This window comes from Hylobates moloch, unplaced genomic scaffold (assembly GCF_009828535.3).
Source record: "Hylobates moloch isolate HMO894 unplaced genomic scaffold, HMol_V3 SCAFFOLD_11, whole genome shotgun sequence".
Lineage (NCBI taxonomy): Eukaryota > Metazoa > Chordata > Mammalia > Primates > Hylobatidae > Hylobates > Hylobates moloch.
The window spans coordinates 71674479-71701623 of NW_026652286.1; the positions used below are offsets into that span (position 1 = coordinate 71674479).

The window sequence follows — 27145 nt, forward strand, 5'->3', positions numbered from 1 at the left end:
AACATGACAGCTAGGTTGAGGTGGCATAACCATAGCATAGAGAAAGTGACCTACTGAACCACTTAACCCACTTACAAACAATGTTTTAATTAACTTAATGTACAAATGATATTTTATCAGGGTACAGGATGAGCTGGTTAATTCAAAAATGTCATTAACATCAAGTAGAGAAAACCAGTGATCTTTTAATAATGCGATTTTATTAAGTAAACAGCACTGGATTTTAATAACGGGGCATACATACTTTTATATCTTTTAAAGACAAATCTTACATCAAAACAACTATAACTTAAAATCCCATTTTCACATGTCAATAGTAGAAAATCTTGGTCATGATATGTGAAAAGATTTGATGTTTACTTGGAAAACACAAGGTAGTTTGTTTCTTTTTAGTGGAACTCTAACAAGGAGTTTTGTTTGTTTGTTTCTTATTTTAAGCACTGTTGTTTCTCTAATTCCAGACATTGACCTGCTTAAACCTGAACACTGTGGATATAAAAGAATACAGAAGGGTACCTTATCTATAGAGCCCTTACTCTCCAAGCACAAAATTGTAAAAATATACAGCACATAAGTTAACTCCATAACAGCAAAATTCTAGAGAAAGATGAGTCAGATAGACTGTTTGTCTATTACATATATAGATATTAATAGGGAATATATAATTGTATATTATTACAAATTAGAACATTAAAAGTCATAAAAGATATGAGAATAAATATAATCACTCTTTCTGGGTCCTGAACGAAGTGTAGCCAGGTAACCTAGTCACCCCCAAATAATGACTGAAGTCAACATTTTAAATTTCAACTGACAGAAATAGACCTTACTCTTTTTAATTAAACAGATTCAACATTTCCTTTCTCTCCCTCTAAATTATCAGATAACTTTGCAAGGAAAAGTGCTATTACATTATCTACTTGTTTCAAAAATATACTCACACCATATTCTTGTGATAATATTGCTGTCTTTATAAAAAGCAAAAACATTAAAAGCTTTTATTTAGTTCTTGCTTAAGAAAGGAGAAATATTTAGTCCATTTACATCGTGTAAAAGGTAAATTTTCTTGTTCATGTTAATGGTACGAGGGCATCATGAATCATGTGACCGATAGCATTTCCTTCTTTACATTGGCTGCTAACCACCTTAATGGCAGACTTAGCACCATTTGTAACAAAAACATCAATGCAGTTTTCTCTATAAACCTCATTTCTGGCTTCATCTTATCTCTCCTCCTATCACTTTACCGTTTGTCTTGATCTCACTGACCTACTTTTTTATTCATTTTTTTAAACTGAATAGATTTTTATAAGCCAACTTACATCCTTTCTAGAGCAAAGCTAGCTGAAAGAAATTCTGTAATATAATGACTCAAAATGCCCAAATTATCGGATCATGGGTAATATAGAATGGTGTTCTAAGAAGGGAAGAGAACTTTCAGAAAGCTTTCTGCACTCCCGACCCCTCTTTCAGGCTGCATGTGCTCAATTATACACTTTTAAAGGCAAAAACCTCATCGCACAATAAAAAGAATGCGTTAGAGCTCCTACACTTTGAATTTATTTTGTGATGTATTTAATGTGGTTATAAAAGTCCTGGTAGTTCTCTCTGTGAACCGACAGCCTGACAGAGAAGAGCCAGTGGGGCAGAGAAAAAGCCACAGAAGGGAAATCTCCACAACGATCTCTCAGTTAACACATAAAGAAGATAACCTAATTACTGGAAAGCAGGAACACGAAAATAAAAAGTATGGAAGAGTGGAGAAGCATTAAATGCACACAAATTTGTCTTTGCTACAGAACAAGCAATCAGCCTAGATCCTGAGGGTAGCGATTAAAAGCAGAGACTGGGTGTTTGTACATCATTGGATGAATGAGAAGCAGCCAAGAAACAGGAAAAGACTAATTTTAATTACCAGAAAAACTGCAAGAGAAAGAACACAGAGCTAGTGGTAGACGGCTTCCAGCTACAGGCTGCATGGCACTGTACTCTCCTTGCCAATTAGAGCCAGTCAGACCCCATCGGGGGATTCAGTGAGCAGAGGAATCAGCGTCAGTCCAGGGTCAGGCTGCTCTCAAACACACATGAAAAACGGACACCAGCAGACACGGGGTGCGACCCTAGACTCCGATGCAGTTTCTTATACAGACACAGAAATAGAAAGCAGTGCGTGGGATTTCCTTTCCATTAAATACAGGTGCAAACCACATTCTCTATGGAAATACATTGCAAAGGAAATGTTATATAATTTATTTAACAAATACCCAATTACCATCAGCCCAGTCGTGGGAATTGGAAAACGACTCAAAGACTGAGAGGAAAGAAAAAAAAAAAAGTAGAGAGGAGGACTGCAGAACAATGGCACTAAAGCTGCCACACTGTGGATTTACTACCTGTGTTATTTTTCCAATTACAGCCATTGTAATATAAAAATTCAGAAAAAAAGGTTGCTGTCTGAGACCATTCCTTCGCTTTTTTTTCAGAACTGACTCAACACCCCCCAATCAAAGACAAATATAAACAGGCAGAGCCTGATAGTCCTTAGATGAAACTCGTAAGTGCAGAAACAAAAGAGAAGTGCTTCCTATTCAGGACTTCAGGATATTCTGCAAAGTGAAAAAGTCCACTCTCAAACCGACCTAAGTGAACGCGATACTCTGTGCTGCTGCTGTCAGAGGTGTGAGCCGGGGACTCCAGGAATCAGAGAGAAGACAGGAGCGGAGGAAGGGACTCTCGCCTGGATCTCCCGTGCCGTCTCCAGCCAGCACGTTTGCTTTGTAATCTATGAATGTTAAATACGGAGGGGTTGCAGAGCAGAAACGCTGGGGGAAGGGGGACACGTCCTCTGTACTTAGCAGGGAAGGAAAATGCCGGTTGACTAGTGAGACGAGTGGAGAAACACAGAGAACCCTCCTGGAGGCACACAGTTCGTTAAGCCCGGGGACATGCTCAATGAACCTTTGCAGCAAGAGGCAGTGAGGCGCTGGACGCGGGCGCCGGTGACAGCGCGGGCGGGCGGGGAGGGGCGAGGGGCCGCCCCGGGAGGACACAGCCAGTCAGAGGCGCGGGGCGCGGGGCGCGCGGACGCATTGGAGGAAAACACGCGAGCCCCAAACACACCAGCTGGAGGAGGCGCCGCACCTACTTCCCAATATAACCAACTACGGCGTGGGGGAGCGGAACTGCGAGAAGGCGGCAGCCAAAGTGCCATTAAAGCTCGGGGCGGAGAGGATGCGTTACCTGGGTCCCCTCTGCTGCGAGAGGCAGGGCAAGCTGGAGCATTCCCTCTGAATGATTAAGAACTCCGCAATTCGCCTCTGCCACAGGCTGCAAAGGACCCGAGGAACCGCTCTCTCTGAACTGTGCTGATGGGCAGGAGGATGGGAGACAGGAATTGAGAGTCACAGAGGAAGGACAGTGGAGTCTGGCATCTTATTGGTAAGTGGCTGACATTCCTTTGCCAGTGACTGCGTTCTGTGATTGTGCACTTCATCTCCCAGCCACTTAGGATTTTTGACACACTCGCTTCTGCAAAGCCATCCTTTTACATTCTTGCCATGTTGCCAGAATGTAAAAACTGTAAGATGAAGCTTTTTTAAATAAAAGAAAGAAAACACGATTTTATTTCCTGCTGGGATTTTATGGCAAAAAGTTGAAACAAGAGTAAATATAACCTATTTGTATATCTCCTAATGCCACCCAAAATAAGAGTAAGCAATTCCTACACGCAAATTGTAAGGCAATAAATGCCAGGATAAAGTGAGGGTGTTTCTACAAAAGAAACTAAGTGTTCGGAAAATAGGATGCTCTTCTCAGGTACTGAACGTATGCCTTATGTTTGAGCAATGAGTTTCTGAGACTAAATAATTGGGCATCTGGCATTGCAATAACTTGTTAAAATTCAGTAGGGATGCTCTGTAAGTGGAGTTCTACAAAGTTCGTGAGACTGAGAAAAACTGTATCTTGGATTATGCTGAGCTTTTTTCTAAAGGTTGTATAGGATTGTGATAGATTAAAAAATTATGTTGAGACATCCTTACCATGTTTTTTATGGAGATATACGGAAGAGAATATCAATTTGCACATACATAAACCTGATGTACTATAAGCTGAGAATTACTCTGATGACCTGAACAGTAAGTTGTTTCAACTACATTTGCGAAAGAACCAGAATCCACTAAATATTTTAGAATTATTTTACTTTTAAATCTTAGAACCGTTCTCCCAAGAAAAATACAATTTCATGTGGTAATTTAAATGCAAGTGAGAAGCAAAAACTTTTAAACTGTTGTATGTTCAATGCCTTACCTACATTTAATTCATTTGTTTCTTAATTTAAAAGAGAAAATCATTTAGAGGGTCAATACTTCTACTTTGATTCTCAATTTCGACTGTGGAAATAAGGACGAAAGAAGTAGATGTTCATTAGAATACTAGCATTTAAAAATATAGACAAATAGTCAAATTTAAAAATTAATGCAGGTATCATCGATTACCGTTGAATTGCAACAGAACTACAGAAGTACTTATGACCATTACAGGGAGCTTAAAGGAGTTCATTATGATTAATATTGTGACTCCCAGTATTTTAAAAAATAATGATTAGGTCATTAACTGTTTTCGAAAATGCCTGTAGTCAATTTTGGGCAATTCTCATGGTTGCTTGCATATTCTCCTATTCATGCTCAAATTATTCTAAGTTATGTGGGGACTGGTATACTGAGTCTTAAACTTAACAGGCATAAGTTTACTCTGACTTTAATAGAAAAGAGGTATGACTAAGAATATGTCATATAAAACTAATGATAACAAATTAAAGATATTACATACAAAGATCATCTAAGTCTATTGAAGGGAGAAAAAGCAAAAAAAAATCAGAGTTAAAGTTACAAAAAGGGAAATGCAATATAAAGAATAGAATTTGAAAAATAGCTGGAGTGTGAGGGAATAATGTTAAAGCCTATCTGAAAATAGAAAGTCAGTGAAATGATTATTACAAGTGACAGTGTTTTTGCCTAGGAATTGGTGTATCCTTTAAATTATTTAAAACTTCTGAAAACTGAGAAAGGAGGAGAAAAACTGCTAATTTTAATTTCTTTCTGATTCCATAGACAACTAAACAGAAAGTTAGATTCTTAAAAGTTAGTTAAAAATATAATCCTATACATTAACTAAATGCCAGACTTTGTCTATAAGTTGTGAGGCACATGTACACCAAGGCGCTTTTGGAAATACATCAAAAAAGCTACAGTTGTGGAATTTTTAAATGAATAGCTGAAATACCTGAATGTTTCTCAAGGTGAGCAGTTAGTACTTCAAGTATTAGGTGGTCTGAAACAATTCTTAGTCAGGGAGCCAAACTGAAATCAGATCGTGAATCTATACATAGAATATGTTTATGTAAGATGAATCATTAAAATTAGTAGCTTGCGAAAATTTACTTCAATCTTATGTGTCCAATTAAGTAGCACTATCTGTTAGAAATGTACTAGGTTTGGCTAATATGTATTTCTTTAAATGTCTCTTTTACTTCACAGTTTAGAAAATCTTGACCACTTTCAGGGTAGAGGTACGGGTGTGATTGTCTGTTACAGCTGACTTAGCAATATGGACCAGAGGGTGTCAGTAAAGGGCAAAGGGCCCACATAGGCTGGCCAAAGCATTTTGGAGTTTGCCTTACTTCTAGACAAAATAAAGGCATAATTTGTGAAGATTAAAATAAAAATGATGAAAACTTCTCTAGATGGCTGTAATACTGTGAAGATGATTTGACTGTAGAGAGTTTGATTGGCTAAAACAAAGTTATAGCAGAGTTCAGTGTCTCCTTCATCAGTCAAAAACTAATCCAGAATTTTATGAGGCTCAGATATTTACAATATTGTAATTTGCTGAATCCACTCTTTCTCACGTATCTTGATTACCTATTGTCTTTGAATTTTCTTTTTAAATATGGGTTGTTAAATTTTTACTAAGTTGTTGGAAATTTATTTCTCTTACTTTAGATAATAAACTCATACATTCATGTAGTTTGTTTTCTTGAAATTCTGACTCCAGGAGTTGATTTTATTCTCTCTTTCTTCTTTCTGAGAAGCCAAGCATAAAGTAAGAGAGTAATGGGTTTCTCACAAGATATTAAGAACAGTGTTGTAAGGCTGTGCTAACATGTTACATGAACTTAACACTGTATAGCAGGAAAGAGACTGGTCGGAAGCTCAAAGCAGTAGAATCACTGCAGAGGTCTATTTTCTGAGCATTTGTGATCAATAACTCCACATTAGAGGCTGGCACATTTTAAAAAGTAATGAAGTATGTAAAACTCCTAATGCTTAAGATTTAAGATTAAAAAGTATTATGAACTATGTTCCATCTCCCTACCCACTCAAGTAAGAAATCCTGTTTTATGATTTTTGGAGATTCAAATGTGTATTGTTAGAAGGGTTCTAATAAACTGAATATTATTAGTTTATATTTTTTCCAGACACTTAAACAGTTTTTTAGTTAATTATTTTATTTAAATTGAATGGCACAAAATATAGTGTTTTAATACAGTGGCTATAAAAGCAATTTTTAAAGAGAAATATATATTTGCTTTTTTAGAAAACTGGTTTTACAATGGATTTCTTTCATCAAAATTATTTTGAAGAATTGAATCCCAAGAACTTGACACAACACTGTATAACTTCAGTTATGTTTTACCTAATATAAATATTTGCATCAGCTAATTGTAGATAATTTTATGTTTATTAATCCCCATAAATTAAAACACGGGTCTTTAGTTTTTTTTTTTTGAGACGGAGTCTCGCTCTGTCACCCAGGCTGGAGTGCAGTGGCGCGATCTCGGCTCACTGCAAGCTCCACCTCCTGGGTTCACGCCATTCTCCTGCCTCAGCCTCTCCGAGTAGCTAGCTGGGACTACAGGCGCCCGCCACCACGCCCGGCTACTTTTTTTTTTGTATTTTTAGTAGAGACGGGGTTTCACTGTGGTCTCAATCTCCTGACCTCGTGATCCGCCCACCTCGGCCTCCCAAAGTGCTGGGATTACAAGCGTGAGCCACCGCGCCCGGCCTAGGTCTTTAGTTTTATATCCCAGAGTACTGCATATTTTATTTTTGACATTATACCCTCCTCAAACATAAGCTCATAAGTGTTACAAAGCTATTCAAAGTATGGTAGTTTCTCTTTTCTCCAGTGCAGGGAGCTGGGAACTTTCCAGAGAGGCCACAAAGTAATTCTGAAAAATAAATCAAGATTGTCTGTTTTATGGAAATAAAAAAAGAATCTGTCATTTTTAATCTAATATAAAATAGTGTGAGATCTATCATTCATGAGAATCTTAAGAAATTACAGTCATATTCATTTCCCATGTATTTCTTAAGCTAGAATTTCTTGTGATCACTGCCATTTTTAAACGTTTCAAAAAATGTTTCATTAGATACATTTTAAAACACAGGTGTAAAGTTGATTGTTGTTTCTTTTTTTCTAAGTGGTTCTTAAAAACTCATAATGATCTAAATAACTTGTTGCCCAGTGGCTACCACTTTTTATTTATTCATTTATTTTCACAAATGACCTTCTCATAAGAGATCAAACAGGACTCACCTATTTCCTCTTATGCCAGTCATGTTTCCAAATATTTCTCACACTCAATTTGCATAGAGTGGAGATCTAGATAAAAAGCAAGAAGCCAATACATTTTATGAGTTTTCTATGAAAAATATTGTTATAGTCAGTATCTTTACTAGAAAATGTGGAGCCAATTAAAGGTAAAGTGACTAAACTGAACAGTATCCACATTAGCAATTGCATTTTAGGCAAGGAATATTTCATTTATCTGAACGATCAAAAATTCTCTTTCATAACCATTGACTGGAAAAGTATAATTATACATTTAAACATTTTATGAAGGGAGTAGGGATGTTCTTCATATCATTCTTATAGCTGCTAACAACTCAGAAAGGAGAACATCTCATCTTCCATTACTATCCAGTAGTAAATGTAGCATATGTTTAGGAAGAGAAATGTTGCTGATTATATAGGTGATAAAAAATTGACTGAAATTCTCTTCCTTTTGTAAGTTATAATATTGGCAGAAGCATTCATCATGAGGCTAAAAATACTGAGATGTTCTCATCGAGAGATACTATAATGATAGTAATAAAGTATCTGGAGCTGCAACCAGGTCTATTAATGTATTTTTACAAATATTTCATTAGTTGTAGGAGTTTGTATTTATCATATAAATAGTAGAGAAATGGGATGTTGATTTTGTGAGAAATTTACTTTTAAGTATATAAAGTTTTATCTTTATTTTCTTAAATAATTAACTTTATGTTTAGAAGTATTAAGGATTTTTTTTGAAATTAAATGAAATATAAAGGCAATACTCAAGAATTTAGAACAACTATTTTAATTCACCTAAGTTCTCCCATTTCAGTTACATGCAAGAACTTACTTTCAATTATGCAAAATTTGTTGAGATACTATTGTTCTTCAGCCTTTAAATGTACTAAACTAGACAAAATCCCTGATGATTAAAAGTAATATTATTGGAAGTTACAGGTGAGTGACAACAGGAATTTTTAAAAGAATTATTGTTTTCTAAAAATACATTTTTATTTAATTGGCAGTTTCACGATCATTAAATATGATAGGAATTCCTGGGCACTGGAACAGATTGAGTGACCCCAAATATATCTGAAAACATTGTGAAAAGTCTCATGTTTAATCTGTTAGGTATTGTATTTTGCCTTATTTTGTTATTTTAAAATCATCTTCTTCATATTCTTTTCTAAAAGATATAGACTGGCTTAATATTATCTCCAATATAGCAAAAATTATTAAAACAACTTGTTAGTGACCACTATTTCTTTTCTAATTTTGTATTTTCAATGATAAGAATTTCAAAAGTTATGGCATTGATAAGAGAATTGAAATTCTAAGCTTCATAATTCTACTTAATACTCTCTTCTTCCTTTTGTGATGCTGTTATTCTAATGTGTGAGCTGGTGAATGAGAGTTCATGCTAAAATAACCATATCATTCAAATTCAGCACAAATCTCATGATATACTGATGATTAATTGCGGGACCCTTAGGAAAAAGTGACAGAATAAATACCATTTAATATTGGAAGGGGCCATGAGAGCTCATATTTTTACCTATTCATAATAAACAAAGTTTCTTCACTAATAAACAAGGATATAAAAAGATGAAGTGATGTGTTCGACATTGCAAGTAATGCAAAAGATGGAATTAGAACCCATATCTCTTAAATTTCAACAGAGCTTTTTATAGCTTATACTTCATTTTATACTGTGGACATCTTGATTATTTTTGTATCTATTCAAATCAAATCCTTATATTAGAATATAAGTATATGTAATTTCCTTGTTGCCCCGATTATCTATAAAACATTGTCTTTTAACATTAGAAATTTAAGATCCAATTGTATTAACTCAGTGGAAACTGCTATACCCACATTCTCTTAACCAACAACTATAGAGCTAACCTGCTAGATGTGAACTTTTTCACAATGAACTTGGTATGCACTCAACAGCTACATCAAATGACAGAAGGTTTTTTTTTTTTTTGACAGTTTTAATTAGGAAACTTGGGAACCTTTTAGAGTATTATAATTCAGTAGAAAAAAGGATTTAAGTGATTTTATTCCATGGCATATATATAAGGGAACATCCATTTGCCCTATAATACTTTTTGATTTTTCCCAGACTGGCAGGTTTTCTTTTTTTCCTAGTAATACATGTTTAATGGAAGCCCTAAATCAAATAGAAACTCAACAAGAAATGCAGATGAGAGTATATTTCTGTGTTTGACAAATTTTGGGTAAAATTTAATTCATGGGCTTTTTAAAGGTAGTAGTGATTTTAGAGCATTTGATAATAAAGCAGAGAATATGTGTCTTGAAATATGCACTACTCTTCTGTGTTTTAAAATTCAAATCTCAACTTGTATATAAATTCTAGATTTTCTGTTACAATATTAAAGGAGGTTAACAGAGAACAAATTTGAAACTGCAATAGTATTTAATCATCATTGTATCTGAACCAAAGTTTACCTATGCTTAATTTTAATAATGTCATATAAATTATTTTAGAATGAATATATACACTAAAAATTCCTTAGTAGAACTGAATATGATAAAACATAAAATTGCCATAGCGCAATTGAGTGGAAGGCAGTTTAAATATTGCTAAATTTCTGGTATTACATAGCTTTTACAGATGCCTTCTCCTGATGCTTTAATTGTCAAATTATGACAAGCAATTTATGTGTTTGGGGGAATGAATTCAAGTTTTAAGACTGTTTTTCTTTAAACACTGAATATTTAAAGATGGCGCAATAAGTGTAGTAGAGATGAGCTAAAAGACTGTGACTAAAAAGGTTAATATTTTATCTGAAGTCTTTTATATCCTAAGTATTACCCCAATTTGCAAATAAAATAAATAAAATATAAAACATATCCTTGAAGCCCAATGAATAGTCATATTAGTTCTTTGAATTTTTACTTTCCTTAGGTATTTATTTTCCTAAAACTTACATTCAAATCTTTAACATTTTCAAATAACAGTAATCTTAGTAAGAAGGAGTAGTTACCTGAGATTGAAGTTAAATGATCCAGAATTGATTTTATGAAAATTATACATATTAACTGTTATAAAAATGTGTGACTGTGTTTTTTTTTTATCATTCTTTAATGTGGTCTTGTTAGTAAGTGCCACAGTGAGTAAAATTAATGAAAAGTAATTTCTTTCACGCTTAAAGCAATTTCAACATTAATTTACTCACGTAAGTGGTCTACTGTGGACAGTGGCAGTACAAAGTAAGAATATAAAAGAGAATAAATAGTTCACAACCTGGTGGAGGAAATACACCCATAGGGTGAATATAATTCAATGTGAAATGTGCAGTCATAGAGGTATATGTGACTAAGATACAGATTTTCAATATTTCTCCTTCTGGAGACTTCTGTTACTTTTCTCCTAATGAGTCTTTCCAGCTTGGACAATTTCATGCTAACATTAGTTCTCTAATTGCTGCATTTACTTTCCAGTGCCTAAGTTATTTTAAAGTGACTTTGGTTCCAAGATTCACCTAACCACTTTAAATGAATGTTGTGTTTTTTGACATCTCATTATGTTGCTAACTTTAATATCTCAGAGCCACCTAATCTCTCGTGACATAGCCAAATTCAAGGTAAAAATTAATGTGGCTGAGATGCTGTGGAAAAAAATGCCATTTCTATATGTTATAAATAAGACTGATTTCTTTCATTTATTTAGTATGACATATTAATGCTGCTGATAAAACTTATTTTGCAGGAGTGGATTAACTATGAAGCCAATGAAGCTTTGCTTATATGGCCGTTTCCAAATAGTAATAGTAGTAATAGTGGCAGAAGTCATAGTAAACTTTATTTTAATAATTATAATAATATATCTAACATAGGGAGCCATATGGATTAAAGGATGTGGTGTTTGAATTTTAGGTTCAGTTTTGACTTTAAAACTTATTAGCTGCATAATTTTGGACAAGTAACAGTCTTTCTTTACGTACAAAATACCTGTCATAATATAATATACAAGAAAAAATATCTACTTTTCAATGGTAAAAAATGATAGTGTTAAAATCATTAAAGGTTTAAGTATAGGAAGAAATGTTTATTTTACTTCAATTTTCATTCTAAGCTTGTCTGTCTCCCCAAATATTCTATTTTTTTTAATGAGACACAATCCTGTTCTAATTGTGGCAGGGGATATTGAGATCTTTAGAACATCAGCATTTAAAGATTATTTTGTGTATCTCATCTTTTATTCAAATAATTTTCTTGAATATATACTTCTAATAAATCTAGTACGTTTGATACCATATGCTTTTGGGGATTCAAAGGAAGTGAGAAGTCTGACCACTGACAATGAAAAGATGGAAAATCGTTCAGTCAGGACACAGTTTAATAAGAAACTTAGGGAAAAAATACCTGTAAAAGACTGTAGAAACATTGGAGGAACAGAAATGGTCATTGTGGTGATGGATTAAACTGACTTCCTAGACAAACTCTTTTCAGTTGGTGGGAAGAGAGGCAGAAACAAAACAAATGTGTAGGAAAACAGTAGAAAAGCTAATTAATGTACAGAAAGAATGCTTTTAATGCAAAGAGAGAAGTTAAAAATAGATCAAATGAGGAAGTTTGGAGGATTCTAAGATAAACTGAAAAAATTGGGATTTTGTTCCAAAGCAAGAGAATAATATTTATCTCAAGATTAGATGATATTGAAGTTTCTTCTGAGTTTCTCCCTTTACCGTGACTTGTACAGGTCACCTTGCTTCTCTCCCTAGTTTATTCATTTCTCAATCAAAAGAATTAAAATCAATGAATTTAAAGCATATTCTTCAGGTTTTGATCCACTGTTACTCTATGACCGTGTGAGTTAGGATGTTTTGACAAAGAGAAGAATGGAATGAAATGAAAATCTAGGGATTGACAACTGCATCTAGAATGAACTCCACAGGAGAGAGAGAAGGGAGAAGAAACCACATTCATGGCATATGGTGAGGTCACAAAAAGAGCATGGGCTTCTTAGACTCAGGTTTAACCCAGGTGTTTCCCTGAGCAACACCATAACCTTTCTACGTTTTCATTTCTTTCCCTGTAAAAGATGATATTGACTACTAAATCATAGTTTTTTTTGCAAGAAGGAAATGAGACTGTAGATTTAGGAATCAAAATTACTTCTTTCATATCTTTAGCTATAGATGCTTACAAAATTTCTTTTTATCCTTAGACTTTTAAGGCATAAAATTATTTCAATTTTGTATAAATATATGTGGATATAATGACTCTAGTATTCTAAATATGAAGAAAATCACTATTTTCTTGGCTGCATGCTGTGTATTCATGTATATTTGCTGATGGTGACATGTTTTATTTTAATGACCTTAGTTTACTTGCTCATTTTGACAGTGAGTACCTCTTCTGGACATTTTACTTTAATTTTGTTTTGCTGGGCCGGAGATGGGATGTCCTTCATTTCCCTTTACAAAATTATTTAGACCATAGATTCTATTTTGTAAGTAGAGGAAAATATTTCACATAATGTCTTTTGAATCCTGTGTGATAACAAAATAGGACAGAATACATTCATTTGAAATTAATAATGTTCCCCAATTATATTATTTTTTCACTTTTATTGTCTGTTTTGCTACTTCAAAAAAGTAATCTTATGAAACAGACTTGTGCTACAAATGTGGTGTCTAATGCTAACTCTTTTTTTTTTTTTTTTGAGACGGAGTCTCGCTCTGTCGCCCAGGCTGGAGTGCGGTGACGCGATCTCGGCTCACTGCAACCACCGCCTCCCGGGTTCACGCCATTCTCCTGCCTCAGCCTCCCGAGTAGCTGGGACTGCAGGCGCTCGCCAACACGCCCAGATAATTTTTTTTTTTCTTTTTTTTTTCTGTATTTTTAGTAGAGACGGGGTTTCACCGTGTTAGCCAGGATGGTCTTGATCTGTTGACTTCGTGATCCGCCCGTCTCGACCTCCCAAAGTGCTGGGATTACAGGCGTGAGCCACCGCGCCCGGCCTAATGCTAACTCTTTAAAACAAATTGAAACTGAAATCTTCTGAATTGTGAATTGTAATTGTATTTTAGAGCAAAAATACAATGATTTAAACTTGCAAACATTTTACAATTTTTTTTCCGGAAATGACATCTGGATATATTACTATGGTAGCTTTTTTGGATTGGCTACTTTGGCAATGAGTTATTATAAAATAAAAACACATTATTTGTGTGGTAAATCATATAATATTTTAAGTATGTGTGTCCTTTATACCCATCCAATAAGTAAACCTCTTCCTGAAACATTTACTGATTATTCTACTATTGCAGAAGATATAATGGAAAGAAATGGAAGAAAGAAATCTCAGATAAGAATATTTTCTTTCAAAAAGGTATGAGAAAAATTTATTGGGTCTGGAACTATTAGATAGAGAGGAAAACAAGGTGAAGAAAGCCACCAAGCAGACAGGAGAGGGAGCTGATAGAAAGCAATTTTGTACTGTTCACTGAGGAAGTCATTAAATAAATATTCATACCATGAGCTATTTGAAAAAAAAACAAACCTGGAACTGATATTTCACCTGAAACAAAGGTGTCTTTTAATCTTTGCTCCATGTATTTTTCTTATAAGATAATAGTTCTTAAGATCTAAATTCATGGCTTAGTTTTTCACATTGTGTATCGAAATGCCGGCTATTCAGAAATGCCATACAGTTGCTTGGAAAAATACTAATTTAGAAGGAAGAAATGACCTAGTGTTCTCATTTGTGATTCTTATAACTTGTCTGGTTTAGACATTATATATGGTCCAATATCTCCTGCGTATCAGAATTTTTTTTTTTCCCGAGATGGAGTTTCGCTCCCTCAGAAGTAGTCATCATTAAGAGGTTTTTATACATGTATTTTATACATGTATCATTCTATTTATAGATAATGTTGTATCAATTTTTCTTAATATAATTTTGGGTAGCTACATAACAAAAAGGTATCTAATTTTTTTAATAGAGTACTTTTGATAAAGTTATACATGACTTATATGAATAGTTCCTCACCTAAAATTATCTATCAATTTATTTTGCATATGAAAACAAATATGAAATTAAAATGCTTAGTTATGAGTTTTATATGAGTGGATCTTGAAGTAATATTGCTAGGTCACTGAGAAGGTACACTTAAAATTTTGCTTTTACTGCCAAGTTTCCCTCCATAGCGATGATACTAATACTCCCACTATTAGTGTATTACAGTGTCTGTCTCATCCCACTGTAGCCGACACACTGTCCTACCAAATTGCTTGTTCTATGCCTAACAGAATGATTCTAAAAGAAAGTATGTTTTTGTTTTAACTTATGTTTAATATTTGAACATTCTTTATGTTTATAACACATTTTTTATTTGACCTATGGTTCCTACCCATTCACCAGTGATGTTCTGAGTTGATCTTTTTCCTAGTCCCTTTACATATTAACAGAAACAAACCCATAGCAGCAAGAGGTCAATTTAAACTGCTTTGAGGCATTGCCAGATTTTATAAGAAATAAAATGTGTATCTGTGAAAATATAGAGATGTTTGTATAAATACCATTGTCTTCTTTTCTCCCTCCACTGTAAGCAAAAGATCCAGTGGAGATCCAATGAAGAGAAGATAATTTTATCTTCTTCAGTCACATAAAATAACCCAGATAAATGAGCCTGCTTTCTCATATTCAAAGTAGCCTTCTCAATATCACTCACTCAACACTGCTTCAGGGAATCTCACTGGGAATTTTTTTTCACCAGACGGGTTTCTCTCCCCGTATTCTCCAACATGTCAATAATTCTGATGGGATAATCTTTCAGAGACTCAAGCTTGTCATGTCATTTCTTTGCTCTAAAAGCTTTAATGGTTTCTACTGTTTAAAGAACACATTTCAGATTTTGCAGTGCTCCATTAAGGAGTTCCATAACTGTCCTTTAGCAACTCTTTTCTAGGCTCCTTTGCAACTACAACAATGCATAGATTTTTAATTGAGCCACAATACTACCAAAACCTATCATTAGTTGTCCCATCTCTATACTTTTGCTGACATTATTTTCTGCCAAAATTAATGCTCTGGGACATATTTTTCCTTCTTTTTTCTTTTCTTTTCTTTTCTTCTTCTTTTTTTTTTTTTTTGACATGGAGTCTCACTCTCTCACCCAGGGTGGAGTGCAGTGATGCGATCTCGGCTCACGGCAACCTCCACCTCTCAGGTTCAAGCAATTCTCTGCCTCAGCATCCCAAGTAGCATCCCAAGCACGCCCCACCACGCCCAGCTAATTTTTGTATTTTTAGTAGAGACGGGGTTTCACCATCTTGGCCAGGCTGGTCTTGAACTCCTGACCTTGTGATCCACCCACCTTGGTCTCCCAAAGTGCTGGGATTACAGGTGTGAGCCACTGTGCCCGGCCAGGACATCTCTTTACAAAAATTACTTTTCCTATCAGGAGATTGCAAGCTGCTTTAAGGATAAGAAAGTGTTTTGATAATTTTTATAAACTGCTTTGCCTAACATAAACACCGAGGTATTTATTAATTAATTTTTTATTAATATAGAGCAGAATTTAATTTAATTAATTTAATACATTCTGCTCTAAATAATATAATGCTTTAAAGAGGCCAATATTGAAAAATACTTCATAAAGAACAATTACCTTTGGTGAGGTATAACACAGAGTGAGCTCTCAGTTAAGTTGTTACAGGTTCATTTCTGGTCCTTGACCTAATAACATCAATAAGACTAATTATTTGTCCAAGCTGTAGTTCCCTAATTGGAATCAAGATATAAAACTTGTATATTCTTAAAGAAATTATGATAAAAGTTTTTTTTTACTGTTAATTGACAAGTAATAGTTGTGAATATTTATAAGATACACAGTGATGTTTTGATAACATCACTGATGTTACATATACCGTAGAGTGATCAGATCAGGGTAATTAGCATATCCATCATCTCAAATATTTATCATTTCTTTGTGTTGGTAACAATCAATATTCTCCTTCTAGCTATTATAAACTATACATTACTGTTAACTGTAGTCATCAGTGGCGTATAACAATGCTAGAACTGATTCCTCCTGTCTAGCTGTAAAATGTAAAATCCATTGACTCAATGAATTTTACAACACCTGCATTGCTTGTTACAAGCATGTAACATTGTTTATTACAAAAACAAGGGCAGTAGACCAATGCTTCTTTTAGCACTGCAGAAACATGAACAAATATTTTTCATTTTTTACATCATTTATAATTGTCCATAACTTCTACAAAGTTAATTCTTCTTAACACAAAAAATAAGGATATATATTATTTTACAATCTCTTATATAGTACGTATATATGTATATGTAATACATCTTTCATTATAAAATGTAAGATGTATTATTCATTTTATAATGAAAGATGTATTATACATTATATTTGGACTTCACCACTGAACCAAATCACAAGTAGCTCTGGTAAGTAAAATGTCCCATCTGTAACTGAAATAAATCTTAAACCTAATTGTTCTATTGATTATATAATGCTTTTTCAATTCAACAAATTCACAACTAGCTAAAATGTCATATTTCTCTATCAGATAATAGTCATAAGAGTAAATAATTGAAAACTGAAAAGATTTGTTTTCAAATTAATATTAAACGATTAAAAATTTTGAAGACTAAATTAAGAATAGAGTCCATTAATTCAATTTCATAAATTCATATAGAAACATTGGCAATAAAAAGGTAACAAATATGTTGTAGCTCAAAATGAAGATCTTAAAGAGGAATTGATTTCAACAAACCACAAAGCATTTCTCAGCTTTTCAGATCATTGGCTATATTTAAGAATGGGAGCAGACTATTACCTCTTTTATTCCTTTTCTGCTTCTATCGTCTTTATCTTGAGATACCATTCTTCAGACCAATCCCTTCTCAACGAGAGTACTATGTCATTAATAGGAAATACTGTTGAACTGCATAAAGGTTTCACATTCTTATTTTTTCTATCACTAGACAAACTCAGAAAAGCCATGCTGCTCTTCATTGTATTCACTTTGCCTCAATAGAAAACAGTAAAAGTAAAAACGAAATGGAAGACCAAGACTTCCCCTTGAGATGAGAGGAAAATAGAGAGTTTGCAAGTGTCAAACACAAAGAATGCTAGCTGGAGTCACATACATTTCAGTGTCATGCAATTAAAATTACCTTCTTACCTCTGTGATTTTACAGAATGGTGGACAGTTGCTTAACAAGGGAAAGGATGAATGTGTGTGTGTACTTGCTCCTGAGCATTGGATCCAAAAACAAAGAAACCAATTGTTGCCTTAGCTTGTATGGCCCTTGTGTTGAGAAATAGATGGCCTGAAAGAATCAGCAGTACCCTATCTAACATTTAAAAGGAATGTTACTTAGTATTTCTAAACTTCCAAGAAAAAATGTCAGAGGTTTTTACACTTTAAAATATATAGGAGCTCAGAGTATTAAGCAAAAACTCAAATTTTCTATATTCGTTTTTAATTTGTTCAGTAATTTTAGGCAATAGATTATTGTTGCATGCAGAGAAGAGATTTACTGACGGTTCAGTTTCATGAAATTTATGACACTCTGATAAAAACAATTACCTAGCAAATATTTGCTCAGCAGCAGACGAATGGCATGGGAATACAGACATGTTGGACTATTTTGCCAAGGTACCTCCAAAAAGAGGGAAAAATGAAGCAGGAAGTGGAAAAACATGATAATCTATGATACAAATACATGCAAACTTTGAGATAAAGATAGGAAAAATATAATTGAATGATTAGAACCAAAAACATTTTGTCACTGTATTTGTGTGTGTGTATTTTAAAGACAAATACCATGAAAACTCTCAAAAACTGAATGTGTAGCTTAAATATTAGTCACAGAAAAAGCTCTTTTAGCTTGTTTCATCATAAAATTTAGTATATGTAGTAAATACATTTTATAAGATATGAGATAAATATTGCATCAGCCTGATTACCATAATATGGATACTTGAGAATATTTGTTGCACATTATACTAAACTTTATAGTTACCAGTTAATTTCATTTCTTTTCACATAGTTTCAATTTGAAAAATATGAGATATAAATTCAAAGAAAAAACAAGAGAAATCAAAGAAATGTTGAGTTTATGCAAAAGTAAAAGTGAAAAAATGAGAACAATTCTATTCAACTTAGGTTTATTTGCTGTTTACTATGTGCAAGGCAAGCTGACGTCTGATGACATCAACCCATTTTTAAATATTAGTAGTGTTTCAACCTTACTCTGAATGATTTATGCAAGGAACAAAATCTTGCAATATCAATTTTTAAATGTTTTGTTGATGAATATGTATAGTTGCATATTTGTGTATGCTTTCAACTACCTTTTACAGTAAAAGAAGAGAAAGAGTTGTCATAAATCTGAAGTATTTAGCATTAACATTTTTTTAGTCACAATTTTAGGGCTCACTATTAAACTTTTGAAAACTGCAAAGCGTAATTAATGCCATTCCAATCATCAGCATCATCATCAACTTAGGAGGAACTAAACCAAATGCATTAAGAGAAAGAAGTGTAAAGTTTGCTTTCATTTTGAACTAATATCCTCAAACCTTATTTCTCATTTGTTCAATGAGAACACAAAACAGAGCCTGGCCTGGCCTTTAATTTTCAGTTCATTAACTTAACATTTCATGGAGTAGGTATTTACCACCAGGAGCCAACTCCAATAACTTTTCTCTTTATTTTAAAATGTACCTGTAACATTTATTTGTTCAAACACTTTCTTTCCACATCTGCTTTTGTTCAATCATTTATTCTCTCCTCAAGGCCTCTATCCTTCTGATTTTTGCCATATCTTTAATGTCTTCAGTCTCTCCATTTCTATCACCTTCTTTCTTTTAGCCTAACACATAGGCAAACTGGTACAGCCTTAAAAGTAAAAGTAAGCCTGTTTCTCTTGTCTCTACTTAAGTAACCACTCTCACACTTCAGACTCATTTGTATGCATACCTTACTTTCCTCCTCTGTGTTCACTGAAAACAATTTAACTCATCTTTTTATCCTCATCACCTAGTAGTTACTTGCAAGTAGACACTCACCACATGCTTATTGAAGGAATACATGACTGCATCAATCCTATCATGTTCTTTTATCTCAAATTAATTGCCCTCATTAAGTATAGTTTTTGAGATCTATGAATATTATGTCACTTAAATTTACTACAATAATAAATAGCATAATAGCAATAAAGAGCATGCCCCAATCTTTCAGTTCAACACAGAAACGTGTCAGTGATAGTTTATGAAGGATGTGCAAATGGATATCTATTATATGAATAAGAGCTCATAATTTAGTTGTAATGGCTCTGAGTCAATGGTAATTATTTAAATTTTTTTGTTGACTGATAAGCCCTAATCTGGCCATGGCACTAGCCTAATTTGGCAAATGATTTCGTAGAAAGAATACAAATATATGTATGCCAATGTGTTTCCAATCTCTATGACTTTGCACCTGTTGCTCCATTGGCCCGAAACATTACTTCCTCTTTCGTCTCCTGAATAACCTCTACCTATATTTCATGTCGAGAATATCATTTCTCTAGAAATGTTGCCATCAAATTTGTCTCTCATTGTTTTCTCTTTCAGCAAAAGCATAGCATACATAGCATAGCATGTATCTTTATCTATAATTATTTGAACACATATTGAGTATGTCCCTTCCACAGCATACCTCCCTTCTTTATTTTGTTAGGAGAACATTTTATTTATTTATTTATTTATTTATTTATTTTTACAATTTTTTTAAATTATACTTTAAATTCTGGTGTACATGTGCAGAAATACCTAATGTAGATGATGGGTTGATGGGTGCAGCAAACCATCATGGCACATGTATACCTATGTAACAAACCTGCACGTTCTGCACATGTACCTCCCTTCTTTTTTTTTTTTTTTTTTGAGACAGAGTCTCGCTCTGTTGCGCCAGGCTGGAGTTCAGTGGCGCGATCTCGGCTCACTGCAAGCTCCGCCTCCCGGGTTCACACCATTCTCCTGCCTCAGCCTCCGGAGTAGCTGGGACTACAGGCGCCCACCACCACACTCGGCTAATTTTTGGTATTTTCAGTAGAGACGGGGTTTCACTGTGTTAGCCAGGATGGTCTTGATCTCTTGACCTTGTGATCCGCCCGTCTCAGCCTCCCAAAGTGCCCGGATTACAGGCGTGAGCCACCGCGCCCGGCCACCTCCCTTCTTTAAACTCTAAGAATTCAACTCTTATTTCATGTATTTAGCAAGCAGTACAATGCCTGGAATTTAGTGGGCACTCGATAAATACTTATTGAATGAATGAATAAATGCGAATGAGCATAGGTGCAGTCTGGGACAGGTGTTTAATGTACAGCTCCAGTAACTGAAGAATTCAAGTTTTCATTGATCTCTGTAGCATGCTACTTTAAGTCCTAGGGACTACAATCCTTCTCATACATTTAAATTTTAATTTAAATTTCTCAAGAGCTATAGCTCTCTTTGTTGTCAGGCTCAAATTATCTTGACCGTTCACCTGCCATTCTTTTATAGAGATATCCCCTGGACCTTGGATTAATTCTGCTAAAGCCCTTCCTATCCTTATAAGAAAATAAAGAGGAAATATTAGGAAAGGAGTTGCAGGAAGAACATATGTTTTTTAAACAACATTCGCAAAGCTCATTTCTTAGAATTTTGTTAAGAATTAGAGTTTAAAACAAAAGTGCCATAAAAATTAACTTCTAAATTTCATTAGTTTATCATATTAGAATAATTAGAACTTGCACAATCAAAGATCTGGTGTGATATACTTAGCCAAATAACAGTATGAAAATATAATGCCTTATAATTCAGGAATGGCTATTTGCCATTCATGAAAATAGACTGCAGGGAGCTTACTATTCTAAAAAGTGGCTTATGTGTTAACATTTAATTCTTTAGTGCCATTAAGTTAAAAAATTCTACACTTTCTTTATAGATATTGAGTGAATCATCATAATTTGCTAATATTAAGTATTATTCACATTCAAATTTTTCTACTCATACCACTCTGACATATAACAAAATTAAGACAGTCTCAGTTTAAAGACATAAGGGATGTAATTTAGGATATTAGACAGCATTAACTAAATATCTCAGAATCTAGAAATTCTGCCAGCATCGATTCAGAATGCCACCTGTAGTAGCCTGGCCTCTGTAATATACTATTTCGTATGACCATTTCAGCTCTGTGGATGTTCAGATGTTAAATGAGACAGTGTGAGAGAATTATGTTAATATGTCTAAATGTAGTCCACTAGTTGTTCAGTCAACAAAATGAACTAAATCCCCATTATGTTCTATGCTTTTTCTTAAAGTGTTAATTTAACAATATGCACTGCAGAGGGGAAAAAAATAGGCTTTCTTAGACCTAGTAGGTAAAGAACATGAAGTAATAATCAAATTCTATTATGAGATATCGCACATAAAAGATTATTACATGCATGAAAACCAGGCCTTCCTCTAACATTTGTGGGGTCTGGGACAAGAATACATACAGTAGCCTGCATATCATATCTAAGTATTAAAAAATTATAAACTAAGCTAACAAAATTCTATTCTCCAACTTTGATAACTATCCCTTTATAAGTCCCAGAAAGCCAGTTGTGAATTTGGAATTTTCTAACTCCTTTTATTTTGGTACAAAAATGTGAAATCTGGAAGAAGCTGGCTCCAGGTCCCTGTCTCTAATCTGCAGCCTGCCCATCTTATTTACAACACCAAAAAGGGCTTTGTGCACAAAAGTGAGCAGTCTAGTTCTCATTTCCAAGCTCCATTCACCTCTTCCACATCTTGTTTACCACTCCAACCTACAAGTATACACATCAGTCCAGCCACAGAGATGGGCCAAGTAAAGAGGCCTATGCAGGCCCTGTTGACAGGCCTTGGATGATTTTACCACAGAATTCTGAGATCCAAGTGTTCTACATATGTTCTAGAGTGGACTTGGCGTGGATAATTCTGGTTGGCTGTCAAAATCCTTTTCCTGAGGGGGGTGGGGCTTGGCTAGAGAAAAGCCAAAGCAGGGTCCTCTATAAAGTGTCGAGTCCTCTACAGAGTGTCAGATCCTGATAGGATGATAATAATGCAAATATAAGGAAACTCTTTTGGGGAAATTTTACACGGTCTCTCTATTATCAATGTTATTATTAGGAGAGACAGCACAACATAGTGAACAAACAAGTTGCCTGAGTACAGAACCCAACTTTACCACTTACTCTCCTGGTTGTAGTTATTCCACCTTTTTGTACCTCAGTCTCATGTATAAGATGATAATACTACTTATTGCATGATGTTATTGTGAAGATTAGGTGCTATGCAAAGCCCGTGAAATAATACCTGGCATATGGAAAACACTAAATAAGTATTAGTAATGATTATTTTGAAGTGCTAAAGAATGATCAATATAGTCAGGATGCATCCCATGTAGGGTGTGAACAAGTTAATATGCCACATCTAAGAAGGAAGATAAAATCATTTTAATGCCAGAGTGATACTTCCTTTATATTATGTGATTTTAAATCTTTTGATTTAAATTACAAGTAAAGCATTTATTAAACATTAGGTGAAATAATTATACATATATCAAACAGCACACAAATAATACTTATTGACTACGTGCCTGATAGCATGCTAAAAACATTTTATGCAACATCACATTTAATTCTCAAAGCTAACTTAAAATTATGCTTTCATTTCTAATTTGTGTGCAAATGAGCATCAATGAAAGCATGTTTTTCATCTGGTCCCATAAAATACATTACCTGAGCAAATTAATTTAGTTATATCTGTATGTACAAACTTTATTGGCAAATGAGAACTGCAATAAATTACAAAAGATTTTACTTAAGCTTTCTACATGAGAAGTTCTAAAAGCCATTTCAGAACTGAGGACAATGTTTTTGAAGTGTGCTATGCATTTTTATCATGTATCTCAGGATTATTGCCAGATAGAAGTATCATTACTCCTAATCTTAATAGATTGCAAAACTTTAAGCATTGGGGTGTTCAATAATAGGATTGACTAATGTAAAGGAAGTAATACTTAGTAAACAAGCTGATTACATTTAACATAATTTAAAGAAATCTCACTGGGCAAATAACCCATTGAAAACCAGTGGTAACATGGATATGAAACTACTCTGCCATAGGTGAGCAGGTCTCACCTAATAAACACCTCAAAACCAAGGTACAGTCTTGAATAGCAGGTGAGAGTAAATCAAGCTTCTGTCAGTCAAGTTATTATTCCAGGATAGCCTGCAGCCAGTAGTGGACATAAATGGAATATGTACCCAGGTAAATAACTCTGTGTATAGAGACCTGTAACTTGCAAAAGTATAAGGAGTGAGACCCGGTGCAGTGGCTCACGCCTGTAATTCCAGCACTTTGAGAGGCCAAGATGGGTGGATTGCTTGGGCCCAGGAGTGCAAGTCCAGATTGAGCGACCTGGCAAAACCTCATCTCTACTAAAAATACAAAAAAATATCTGGGTGTGATGGTGCACACCTGTAATCCCAGCTACTTGGGAGGCTGACGCCTGAGAATCACTTGAACCCAGGAGGTGGAGGTTGCAGTGAGCCAAGAATGAGCCACTGCACTCCAGCCTGGGTGACACAGCTAGACTCAGTCTCGAAAAAGAAAAGTCTAAGAAGTACACATTTAGGGACTGTAAGTGTTCACTGTGGGATACTAGGAAAGTAGTGTAAATATAGGATATTAGAAAAATAGTGTACGTTATAAATAAAACTTGTCTGCAGTCCTTTTCCTGAAAAATATATAGTATTTATAGATTTTGTTATCTGTTTCATAAAACTCCGTTATGATATATGGTTTATACATTATTTACCAGTTTACTCGGGTGTACAATAGAGTCATTTGCTCAGCACTCTAGCTAGGAATTCAAGCCAAGAAAAGTATAGTAGCTTCATGAGGTTTTTGTTTGTTTGTTTTAGTTTTTTCGTCAATTCAATAAAATATCTTACACAGGCAGGATATGTACTATAAGAGTAGTAATACTACATAATGCAAATAAGAAAACTCAAATGTCTTACTAATAATGCAATATTGCAAATAAGAATACTCAAACATCTTACTAATAATGCAATAAATATAACTTGCCCACTGCTATATTATAAATTGTCAGACTTAACTGGAATTTAGCATTTTAAGATCAAGCCTCATGTATAATTGACTAAGTCCCTCATTTTATCTCAGAAATGATTTCATAAAATTGAAGTGAATTAGGAAAAAAGAAACATTTTTAAAAGTTACTTCGTGTTAAAGTTTATTCATTATATTTATAATATACATTTTTATTAAAACAGTCTAATTCTGCTTTGTCCATCTATCTTTTTAACATGTTTGTTGAGAGAGAGAGAAAGTATGAATATTGTCATTTTAAATATGGCAATGATTATCCATTTTTAAGTGATTAATCAAAACAAGAAGAGTATGAGTAAATATCAAAATGTTTTTCAGTATATTTGAAACCAAAAAGTAACAAAATCAATAATAACAGCCAATATTTATATATTGAGAACTTACTATCTTCATAGCCTTTTATATTCTAGTCTTCTACTCTAACTTCTTCCTGCACATGTGAAATAGATGTGTTATAAAATTATCAGTATTGAGAAATGGTGATATGCAACACTGATCTTATTGAATTTTGGCAAAAAAAAAAAAAAAAAACCCAAAAAAGTGTATGTGTATGGCATGTGTCTTTCAAAATAAGGGCTTTTAAATTGAAATTATAAAATATAAATTGTAACTAACATTGTATGTAAAATAAATAGATAATTTCACAGTCTTCTAAGAGCTCCAAAAGTAAGTATATAACATTTAGTTACAATAATCATGTGGACATCAGTTTCCAGCAACTAATCTGGTAAAAGTTAATCGATAAATTCAGCCATCTGAGCACTGAAAATAACTTGTTATTAATGGAATCAACTGGTCTACTTTTCAGTATATGAGATTTTACTCTAATAATCAGAACAGATCTTCAAAATGCCTAAATTAACACCTCCACAAATGATAGCACAGACTGACATTTTCACAGCTCATATACAAATTAAACAAGTATCCTGTGACTCCGGTGTCAAATATGGCATCATTTACATACATTTTTATACAATTATTTTAACTTTAAATAGTTGTGCAAATTGACTTGTACTCTTGAAAGAGTACAGTTTATGGGACTTTTGCATGATTTGTGCAGTTATGTTAAATGTATCTAACATATTTTCAAAATGTGTATGGAAAGTTAATTCTTTTTTCATTTCTTTTCATGACAAAAGAGCAGTATATTTTATTTTTTTCCAAAATATAATTGGAAATAAAATGAGCTGATTCACAGACGTATATACTCTAAAGCTTAAAAAAAAATCACGGCATCCTATTTAAAGCATTTTGGAATAACTTTTCCTTTTTGTTCAGATGACTTCACAGTCAATGCACAAACTAAGTCTTTAAATGATAGTAAATCAGACTGTGACATCAGCTTATAGGTAAAGTCCAAGGTGACCCAAAACACTAACTCAATGGAGTAACTTTAAGATCTGCACTAAATAGGTTTAGGAACTAATGTACAACATAAGACAGAACAAGGGTATCTCAGTCCAATGGTGATGTCACATTAAAATGCTATGGCATCGATCATTGCAAACAAAACAAAAAGCACATTAATCAACCTTAAAGGAAAAAATCAATATCAAAATGATTCCTTTTCCCCCAGTATTTCTCTATTTTCAGAAATTACTTCATATAAAATTTCACATAGCAAAAATATTACCCAGTATCTTCATTTAAATGTTTTCACATTAATTAGTTATAAAATAAATTATTGGCTAGGAAATGGATACATATGGATTATTCATACTTTTCACCTGAAGTGTGTTTTTCTGGTGCCTTTCTAAGTCATAGTGCATCATGTGAAACTTTTAGTTTTTCAACTATTACCAAACTACATTATCCACAATTTCAGTTTGGCAAAGCCAGTTTCTGACTAATGAGGGGGTACACTATGAAATTCTGTATTGTTTAGACAAGAAATTCAAGAGGACCTTAATCCAATGAAATGAATACTGCCATTTTGGCATTTCTTACATCTTAAGCCCACATCTTAGGTAAAAATGGTTTTTATTCTGCTGAAATGCACCAGAAATGACTTAGCCTTCAATTTTCCTTAGTATTTTTTCATGGACAAAGTTGGACTAACAATCCATGACTACAGCCTTGAAAATACTGTTAATTTCATATAAACTTACAGTTAATTTAAATTTTGGTTGCTGCTCCTGCTGCTGTGTCGTTCAATCCCTCTCCCCTTCCTGGGAGAGAATTGGGAAACACGGTATAGTATATGCCATGCCTGTTCTAAGTAGTAAAACATATGGGTTAAGAATATTAATACTGGAGCCAAATCACCTGTGTTCAAAATTCAGTGCTTCCATTTGAACAATTTATATTCTTTGCACCTGAATTTCCTTATCTGTAATGACCTG

The 27145-nt window shown here is 33.9% G+C and overlaps 1 protein-coding gene across 1 annotated transcript in view; it reads left to right on the top strand.

Annotated features, from left to right (window-relative positions):
• Positions 1-3116: 3116 nt before the first annotated feature.
• The window catches only part of CNTN5 (contactin 5), a 1349686-nt gene continuing 1325657 nt past the window's right edge, over positions 3117-27145 (top strand). The window contains exon 1 of the mRNA XM_032167221.2: positions 3117-3438. The gene's annotated coding sequence lies outside the window, so the exon portion shown is untranslated. The remainder of the gene's footprint in view (positions 3439-27145) is intronic.